We start from the raw sequence: 10,868 nt of genomic DNA, 5'->3' as shown, positions 1-10,868 counted from the left end.
TAGTAGTGCATTGAAAGTTTTCATTCTTGATAAAGGTGGATAACAAACCCTTTTCATTGAGTAACCGGGATTCTAGCCTCATCAAGCACTAAATTTCTCGCGCCGAAAGGTGAAGGGCCCAAACTCTAGGTTAAAAAAAAAAAAAAAAAAAAAAAAACAAAAGAGAAAGAAAAAGAAAAAGAAAAGAAAATAAAAAGAAAAAGAAAGTTGTAAAAGTAATAAAAAAGTGAGGACTTCTCTCAAAAGGTGAGAAGTGGGAAATGATTAGATGGAGGTTGTATTGATTTGTAGCCTAGTTGATTTGAGCTTGTAAGTGCGTAGGGGTGTTTGAACACCTAGTGCCCTAAAGCCATCTGGTTTGGGAGTTATTAACCTAACGCTCGACCTCATGGATCGCTAGAAAGCTTAGTAGATCAACATATTGCACCATGCTTCCATCTTTGATCCTCAGGATAGTACCAAAAAAAAAAAAAAAAAAAAAAAAAAAATAAGCACACCTAGATCAATAAAGCTTTAATAAAAGGTCCACTCTTTGTCTTGATGATCGATACTAGATTTGTGTGCTAGTTTGATGGTAAAGATGTGATTATTTCTTTAGTTGGCTTAGATAGCAACATATTTGATGCTGGTTCATTAAAAAAGGATTCTAGTGTTGTTTTGATTTGCATGATCATTTTCTTAATGTGTGGAGGACCATATTTGCTTGCTTGGTGTTGAGATTTTGGGAGATTGCTTGGAAATGGTTGAAAAATTGCATATTTGAGGTAGTTTTCTCCCAATGCTTGTTTGCAATATTGGTGTCTCGTTTGTGAGAATGAGCTTAATATTTGTGGGTATCATTTTTGGAAACCCTCACGAGACTTCACTCGTCCACTAGGGGTAACCTAGGGGTTTAAAAGGCTTGTTGCATATGCTAAATGCAATCGTGTTTTCTACGAAAATGGCGTTATCCATTTATTACTTTCTAGATTCATAATTGTATAGTTGTTCATTTCATTTATTTACCTTGTAGTTCATTGCTAGAGAGTAGCAATATTTAAGTTTGGGGGTGTGATGAGCGCTGAAAAATGCATTTTTAAACCCCTTAAGCTCGAGTATTCTAGGACCTTTATCTATCTTATTTTCCCGTTTTAGAGTAATTTCGTGTTATTTTCCTTTTTAGGTCAATAAAGTTAAAATGAGCTAAAAATGGTGTCTTAAGGCCTTTTTGGAGTCAAACTAAGTCTTTGTGAGAATTTGGAGCAAAAGAAAGCTGATTTGGAGCAAAAGGAGGCTAATACTTAAAAATTGCCAAGTTGGATAGATCCAACTTTTCTGAGATCGATTGAAGTTGGATCGATCCAATTTTTCTGAGATTGATCGAAGTTGGATTGATCGAAATTTTCTCAAATCGATCGAAGAAAAGTTGGATCGATCGAAAAAAAGTTGGTGGCAGTGAGCTGTCTTATTCCCGCGCTCCCAAAACTCCACCTACCACATAGTACGGAATTAGATATTTTTGGGGCTATATTTCTGACTTAATGGCTAAGAAAATGACCTTCTATATAAAGAGAAGTGACCCATTTTGTAAAAGAGCTTTTTATCATTTTTATTTTTACATTATAAATTTATTTTCTCTCTCTAGAAAAGTTAGAGATTAGGGTTAGAAGAAGAGAGGGAAGTGGAGGCTTATCTCGAGAACACATTTCTAGATCCACATACCCTCTTTCTCTAGAGCTTCAAATAAGAAGAAGAAAAAGATGGAGCCATGTTTGGAGCTTACCCTTGAGGGTTTCATGACCACATCTACCTCCTCCATGATTGGCTAGATTTACACTTAGGGCTTGGATGAGCCCTAAGTCTTATGTAATCTAAACCCTTGTATTTCTATTTTTGGGAATATATATATATATTGTTGTGATTAGTGTTCTAACCTTATGAATTTAATGAATCTTGGTATATTTCTATGATTTCTATGGTTTAATTCTTCCTATTAATTCTCTAGTTTATTTACATGTCTATGTGTGATTAAATTATGAATTATTTCTTACATGATTCATATGGATTAATTCTTTCTATTGATTCTCTATTTGATTACATGTTGCCTTATATGTGATTATTTGGGAATTAATCTCTACACTAGATTCTCTATGTTGGTTGCATGTCTATGTGTGATTAATTAAGGATTTAGTGATGGTTAAGTATGGGTTTTCATTGAATGGGTTTGTAAATTAATTTGATGGATTATTCTCATGCTTGATGGGCTGTTCTATAATTTAATTCATGCTTGTAGGTAGGTAGACAATCTATACTTGATTTGATATTCCATGGCTTATTATTGCAAATTCCATGATTGTCTAGATTGATGTGTGCTACAATTGTGACTAGTTTGATGGGTCATGCTTAGATTTGATGGGTTGTTTTACACTTAGTTTATTTGTTGGTTAGGTAGACAATTCATACATGAATTTGATGGTCCATGCTTAATATTGCAATTGGTAGTCGCATTTTGTTCACAACAATGTATTCCCCATTAATAGAGAGTAGGAGTTTAATTACATGAGCTTAGTGGTGATTCCAAAACCCTAAGACCTCTCTTCATATATCTTAAATCCCTATCTCTCACTAGTTTATTTTAATTGCATTTTCATTAATTGAAGTAGCTTAATCAAACAATCAATCTCTCCTTTGCAATCTTGTGATCCACTAGAGTCAAAGTTAAATTCCAACACGTATAATCCCTTGGGATGATCCCTACTCACTCTTGCTACGTTAGTAGTAGTGGTGGTAGTGGTTTTTATAAATTTAAACTTGACCTAAAAGGCTTTTCTTGAACCACACATTCACTACATTATTTTGGCGTATATCAAACGGCCTAGTCACTTACAGCACATCATTCTTGGGATCAAATACCAGTGGTCAATCTAAATAGCATATAATACCTGAAGAAAGTCAGTGTGACTAAAAGTCTTATGTCCAAGTGGATGGACATTGGTAGAGATAATGGAATCCACAATCCAAAGCCTCTTAGGAAGCTTAGATTTAGTAGTGCTATTACGCTTTCCTGTCCCAAATCGACCCTCACACATCTCCTCAATGAAACTCTCAGCAGTCCTAGTCCTAGGAAAAGGTGTAAAGGTAGGACAATGATGCTTCTTATCAACACCTCAGGCATCTTATGATAGCACTCTAAAGCTGCAGCTATTGCATTAGGAAAAATTACTAACTCATACCCATCCACTATAGTCCTATGCTCCCGAGGCTCACTCTCACTGTAGGCAAGGTTAAGATAAAATAATTGGACAAGGCGATGATAAGCTATATTTGCAGTAAGAACCATAGTATGAAGAAGATGTTGGTAACTAAAAGATTTCGTAGCTTAACAAGTGCGAGGATCACTAATGAACGCCTTAATGTCAAAGGTCGTTTCATAATAAATAGGACAAGTCTTCCAAGCATTTGGCATAATACCTTTATTTACATAAGCACGTTTAGAAGGAGCATGATGAACTATGTTAACTTCCAATAGACTATATGAACTAAGAATCCTAAAAAAATCACTCTCAAACCTCTAAAACAAACCTTAATATGCAACCAGTGAAATAAAGCTCAAGCAAAATTTCACAGTGCTCGAGCTCAACCAAGGCTCGAGCAGAACATTAAAAGCTAGAGCATAACCTGTAACTGCACAAAGCCAATTCCCTGAATCCAATCCCCATTCTTGTATCACAATTATCAATGACTCCTTTAAACATCCATAATATCCACGAGTTTTATAAGAAAGATTAACTTAATTAAATCTCACAAAGATTTTCATCTCTTTAAATCTAAGATCTAAAATAAGAACTTTTCAAGAAAAAGAGAAAACAAAGATGAAGATGATGAAGACATATACCTTAATTAGATTCACAGATCTAGAAGGGGAATGTCAAAGACCATAGCAGAAAAGATGTGGAAGATGGAATAGTGTTTTAACTTGGAGAGAAAAGAATGGAATGAGAGGAAAGAATGAGGGTTTTATAAGATTTTAAAAACCCAGGGCTCGAGCAGAGGGTGTTCTGCTTGAGCATAAACCAGATAAACCTAAAAATTTCCTTTGCCAATATGCTCGAGCACATGGAATTGTGCTCGAGAACTATGAGAGCTTGGGCTAGAGCAGAAAATTCTCTACTTGAGCTCTTGGAACATATATATATATATATATATATTCTAAATTAACTTAAGTCTAGCCTAAGCTATTCTAACCAAAAAATAAAAACAAAAATACTGAAAGTAAACTTAAAACCTATAAAACAAATTAAAAACCTATAAAATAAAACAAAGAAAACACTAAAGAAAAGAAAAGTAAAATGAAAGCAAAAACAAACCAAACTAAAGTACCAACATACAATCCTAAGTTTAACGTCGATAGCGCGATGCTAAATGACCTCTCTAGTTCAAGTAAATAGGATCATGAAGCTCTACGGTCTCCACTGTGCCTCTCTACATACTACCCTCTATGTAGGGTTTTAGTCTCTGTCCATTGATTTTGGATAATTCTCCAGTCTTGCAATTTGTATATAAACCCGTGCCATGGGGCGCAATAGAAATAACCATGTGTGGACCCTCCCAATGTGACCTAAGCTTTCCAGGAAAAAGTTTCAGTTGTACATTAAACAACCAATTTTTTTTCCTTGCTCAAAAGTCTTACATAATATGTACCCGTCATGGAATGCCTTGGTTTTGGATTTATAGATCTTGGCACTCTCGTAAGCATTATTACGTAATTCTTTGAGTTTAGAAAGTTGAAGTTTCCTAGTAGAGCCATCTGAGTTCAAGTTAACGTTGAGCTTTTTTAGGGCTCAAAGAGCTCAGTGTTCTAACTCTATTGGAAGATGACAACCTTTACCATAGACAAGACGATAAGATGGCATGCCAATCAGAATCTTAAAAGTGGTTCGTTAAGGTGACAAAGCATCGTTCAGTCTCAAAGACCAATCTTTACGATCTGGCTTAACCATTTTCTCAAGAATGTTCTTAATTTCACGATTGGATATTTCAACTTAGCCACTTGTTTGGGGATGATAGGAATTGGCAACTTTATGAGTAATGGAGTATTTGAATAACACGGTACGAAAATTCCTGTTGCAAAAGTGAGCATCTCCATCACTAATAATAGCTGATGATTCTGTTTCTTGGGAGGGCTTGTTAATAGCATTGAAGAAGTTTGGATTCACAGACAATTGGATTGAATTGATTGCTGCCATTTTCAAGTCTTCTAGGTACTCTATATTACTGAATGGGTCACCTACAGGTTTTTTTCACCCAGAGAGAGGCTTGAGGCAAGGTTGCCCTTTATCTCCTTTGCTGTTTACCTTGATTACTGAACTGTTCTCCACTTTGGTAGCTGATGCTGTGCAGAGGAAAGAGTTGTCAGCTTTAAATTCTATGAAAAAATTTCAGACTCCTATTAGCCATATATTTTTTTGCAGATGACTTAATTTTGGCTTGTGAGGCATCTGTGCATAATGCTATTGTTATTGCAGTTATTTTCAAGAGACTTGAAGAGATTCCAGGTTTGCAAATTAATCAAGGGAAGAGTAGAGTTCTGTTCTCGAGAGTTGTGAGAAGGAAGCATGTGCTTTTACAAGTGCTGAATTGTGCAAAAGATGAGTTTCCAGTCAAATACTTAGGGTTGTCTTTGTGTCATAATGGTTTAAAGAAGATTCACTGCAAGGAGCTACTGGACAAGATCTCAAATAAAATTATGTGTTGGAACACCAAATTGTTGTCTTTAATAGGGACATTGGAATTAATAAGGGCTGTGGTAACACCTATTTTTCAATACTGGTGTAGTATTTATGACATTCCTGTGGCTACAATCAACTAAATTCAAAAAAGATGTAGAGTTTTCTTTGGTGGGGTAAGGAGGATGCAAAGAAGATGCATTTGTTAAATTGGGACAAAGTTACTCAACCAAAAACTAAAGGAGGTTTTGGGATTAGGAAACTTTCTGATATTCAAAGTGCTTCCACGTGCGTGCTTGCTTGGGATTTCTTAAATAGCAAGGACAAATTGTGGATTTCTTGGTTTAAGTTTAAGTATGTTCAGAATGCTAATTATTGGATTATAATAGTTAAACAAACTAGCTCTTCTATTTGGAAATCATTGGTTGATGTTAGAGAAGTGTTGCAGCAGCATGTTCAGTTTCAATTTGGGGATGGTTAGAATACTTGGTTGTTTAAGGATCCCTGGTGTAATGGCCAGCTTCTTAATGTTGTGTTTAGTCATAGTGTGGTTAGAAGTTTGTAGTTGCCTAGAGATACCCTGGTAAGTTTTTGAATTCACAATGGGGCTTGGAATTTTCATTGTTGGCAACATTAAAATCTGGTACAATTTAAATTATTTCTGCAGAATGTTGTGATTAAAGAAGGGGATGATAAATTGCTGTGTGATGAGGGCAGGTTTTCTTTTAAAATTGCCTAGGGTAGTATAAGGTTAAGGGATGTTGAGATGCCTTGGTTTAAATTGTGTTGGGGTAAGGTAAGGCTTCGCTGGTCTACTACAGCAGTTCTAGTTCTTTTAGATAAACTGCTTTCGATGGTAAATTTGCAGAGGAGGAAAGTTTGTTTGGCTGCTAGATGTTCCCTCTGTTAGCAAAGTATTGATACCACTGACCATATTTTCGTTTCATGTCCATTCTCTCAAGGGGTGTGGAGATGGATAGGTAGTATTTTGGGATGGGATTTACAGCTTTTTCAAGAATTTATTTTAGTGTGGGATCTATTTGTGTGGATGGATAAGCAGTATTAGAATTCAAAGAGACTCTAAAGTTTGTTTGCTACAGTTTTATGGTTTATTTGGAGAGAAAGAAATAATTGACTCCATTGTTTAGATAGTCTTCTTCTGCAGGTGATATAGCAAGAGCTTCTCTAATGGAAGTGTGTGATGTTCAGAGGGTAAATATCATTGATGTCATTGTTTAGAATTTGGTTTTATATGGTGCTTTTAGGCACATTCACAATGGATTTTTCTAGGCTGAAGGATTTTATTGGTATTTGGGGCAACTGAGTAGATTTCCACTGATGTTTGTTTTATTTGTGATATCTTTTTGTCGCATCTTTTTTGCTTTTTTGTTTTTACTGGAAATGGTTCTTCATTAAGAATTTGCTTCTTTCCAGTATTTTTCTAAGGGTATGCCCTCTGTGAGCTTGTAAATATATATCTTTTTCCTTTTATACAAACACCATTTATGAAGAAAAAAAATCACTAAGAATAGCTCGTGGCATACCTAACCGACTAAAAAGGTTCATTTGAATGAACTCAACCACAACTGTGTGGTTGGCAGTTTTAGTAGCCACTGCCTCAACCTATGTAGACACATAATCAACAATTATAAGAATATACTCATAACCGTGCGAAGGAGGAAAATGACTCATGAAATCAATACCCTAGACATCAAAGACCTCAATGATTAAGATAGAAGTCAAAGGCATCATGTTTCTTCTAGAAATCGGCCCTAATTGCTAATATCGAACACATGACCTACATAACACATAGGAGTCCCTAAAGAGTGAAGGCCAAAAGAAACCGCACTGAAGAACTTTAGATGCAGTTTTCTTCGCATTGAAGTGAACTCCACAAGCAAGAGCGTGACAAAAGGTCATAATACTATGAAACTCACTCTCAGGAACACACTTATGAATGATTTGGTCAGCATAATATTTGAAGAGTTGGGGGTCTTCCCAGAAGTACATCCTAATTTGGGAGAAGAATCCATCTTTATCCTACTTTGACCAATGTGAAGGAATTTTGCCAATTGCGAGGTAATTCACAATATCAGCAAACCAAGGTAAATTCTCACGAGAAACCGTAAACAGTTGTTCATCCGGGAAGGAATTATGAACTGGAAGTGAAGTTGAGGTTTCCTCAATAAGAATTCTAGAAAGATGGCCAGCTACCACATTCTCTAACCCTTTTTTATCCCATATTTCGTAATCAAACTCTTAAAGTAAGAGGATCCATCGAATTAAATAGGGTTTCATTTACTTTTTAGACAGGAGATGTCTTAAAGCAGAATGATCAGAATAGACCACTTCCTTGGATCCAAATAACTAAGATCTGAATTTATCTAAGGCAAAGACAACTACAAGCAACTCTTTCTTAGTAGTGGTGTAATTCAATTATGCATCTGAGAGAGTTTTGCTCGCATAGTAGATAACATGAGGAAGCTTTTCTATTCATTGTCATAGGACAACACCCATAGCATAATCGGATGTGTCACATATGATCTCGAATGGAAGAGCTGAGTTTAGAGGATTTATGATAGGAGCAGAAGAAAGAAGAGAGCGAAACTTATAGAAAGCTTCAATGCACGATTCATCAAAGACAAAAGGAATGTCCTTTGCAAGTAGATTACACAAAGTACAAGAAATTTTAATAAAATGTCGATAGAACTCGGCATGCCCAAGAAATGACTACATTCCCCTTACGGAGGTAGGAAGAGGTAATTTAGAGACCAAATCTATTTTGGCTCTATCAACTTCAATACCCCTCTTTGAAACGATATGCCCTAAAATAATACCCTCTTGAGCCATACAATGGCTCTTCTCCTAACTAAGTATAAGATTGGTCTCCCTACAATGCTGAAGAACTAGGGAAAGATTTTAGAGACAGTTTTCGAAAGTGGATCCGAAAACAAAGAAGTCATCCATAAAGACCTTGAGAAACTTTTCAACCATATCAAAAAAATAGACATCATACACCTCTAGAATGTTACAGGAGTATTACATTGATGTGTCTGCTGGTATGGCTCTCAAGCCTGAATGGAGTCTCAAAATCAAAGAGGAATTAAGGAAGCTGTAAATAAGGTTATTAAATAACCGAAAGGTATCCATCCATATGTGATGAACGCTGAAAAGTGCGTATATAAACCCCTTAAGCTTAGTTATTCTAGAACCTTTATCTATCTTATTTTACCGTTTTGTATTGATTTCGTGTTATTTCCATTTTTAGGTACTTATCCCCAAAATAATCTAAATTAGCCAAATAAGAGAATAATTGAAGCAATTCTGGGATGAATCAAAGAAAGGAGCAAAATAGAGCAAAAGGAAGCAAAGGGTGGAATTTCAGTAACTTCGATCGATCTCAAGAAAAGTTCGATCGATCCAACTTCCATCGATCTCAGCACTTCAAGATAGATCCTGGCCATGATGTCATTTTCAAAGATCTCAAAAGTTCGATCAATCCAACTTCCTTCTTCGATTGATCGAACATTCTTGTCCTTATCCAAATGATTGATCTTATCTAGTTGTACCACCCTACCAACCGCTTTTGTCCTTTTCCCAAAAATATCTTCAAAATATCTCAGAATTGTTTTTATCTAAAATGGTGCCGCCATTGAGGATTGATCCAACTTCAGTTCGATAGATCTCAGCCATGTTCGATCGATCCAAGTCCAAGGTTCGATTGATTGAACTTCCTCCAGTGCGAAAAAGTTCAATTTTCAGCTCACAAAAGTTATCCTTTATCCAATCATTGGGGAATATTTGTTATACGATCCCAGCTCATTTTGGGTGTTATTTGACCTACCTATATAAGGATAAGGATTACTTTTTGTAAAGGGAGGAAGAGAGGATCATATTGTATTATCTCATACTTAGAGAACTCTTAGGGAGGAAGCAAAAAAGAGGAGGAGGCTAGAAACACCATTGGAGACTCTTCATCAACCAAGGAACAAATTTCTTCCATGGAGCATGCCCTTGAGGGTTGGAGGACATCATCCATGAGTGGCTAGACATCCTCTTGGGGCTAGAGTTAGCCCTAAGTATGCTTTCTACTTCTTGATTTATGTGTTTTTGAGGGGATTTGTATTGTGATTCATGTCTTGACACTTTTATATATATAGATCTTGTTTATTCTATGATTTATGTGGTTTAATGCTTCCAATTGATCATTTCATTCTATCCATATGTCTATTTATGCTAGAATAGATGTTCATATGTTTGTCTCTATTTCTTGTGTTATTGATGCATGTCTATGTGTGTTGATGCTTTGGATCTAGAGATTGTCAAGACATAGTGCTTAATATCACGTTCTTGTGGTTTATTTGATGGTTCATACTCATTACATGATGGATTATGCCTCTCCTTTAGTTTAATTAGTTTAATTTCATGTCATTAGCTTAGTTGTAGTGTAGTTGTTAAATGAGAGGATAATCCATGCTTGTTGTTGATGTTCCATACTTATGAAAAACAAGTAACATGTATCTCTAACCTTGTGATATGTATGGATTGTGAGCTTAAAGAAATGATTAATGGCTTAATTTGATATGTTGTGCTATCCACCATGTTGTTTAGACAATATATGCTTAATTTGTCATCCATGCTTGTTGGAACAACCACACACACACACCATATTGCAATACATGTTCTTCCCCTAATTAATCATTCATTAAAGGTGTAGAAAAGCTATGCTTAGTAGTGATATCTAAACCCCAAGATCTCTCTATCTTTTATTCTTTCTATTGCATTATTGTTTACCTTAGTTCAATTTGCATCTAGTTTAATTCAACCAACCAACCACTATTTTGATCACTCGACCTACTAACCCTAATTTTGATTCCCCAAGCTAGTACGACAACTCAATCCCTTAGGAGGATCCCTTCTAACTCATACTACATAGTATAGGTGTTAAGCGGTTTATAAATTTAAATTATGGTGCCCATTTGACATGAATTTCTAAACTCAATGTTTTATGCATTGTTTTGTGCACCACCCCAGAAGACACCAATATGCGAATGTATCGAATAGATAGGTGAAAGTAGTTTTCTCTTGATTCTTAGGATCTATGGCCACCTGATTATAGCCGGAATATCTGTCTAAGAAACAATAGTAACTCTAGCCAGTCAA

The sequence above is a fragment of the Cornus florida genome, unplaced genomic scaffold (assembly GCF_030987335.1).
Source record: "Cornus florida cultivar Cherokee Brave unplaced genomic scaffold, ASM3098733v1 CherokeeBrave_3.0.0_Hap2_Chr04, whole genome shotgun sequence".
NCBI classification, from domain to species: Eukaryota; Viridiplantae; Streptophyta; class Magnoliopsida; order Cornales; family Cornaceae; genus Cornus; species Cornus florida.
Note: the sequence above shows the minus strand (reverse complement) of the source record.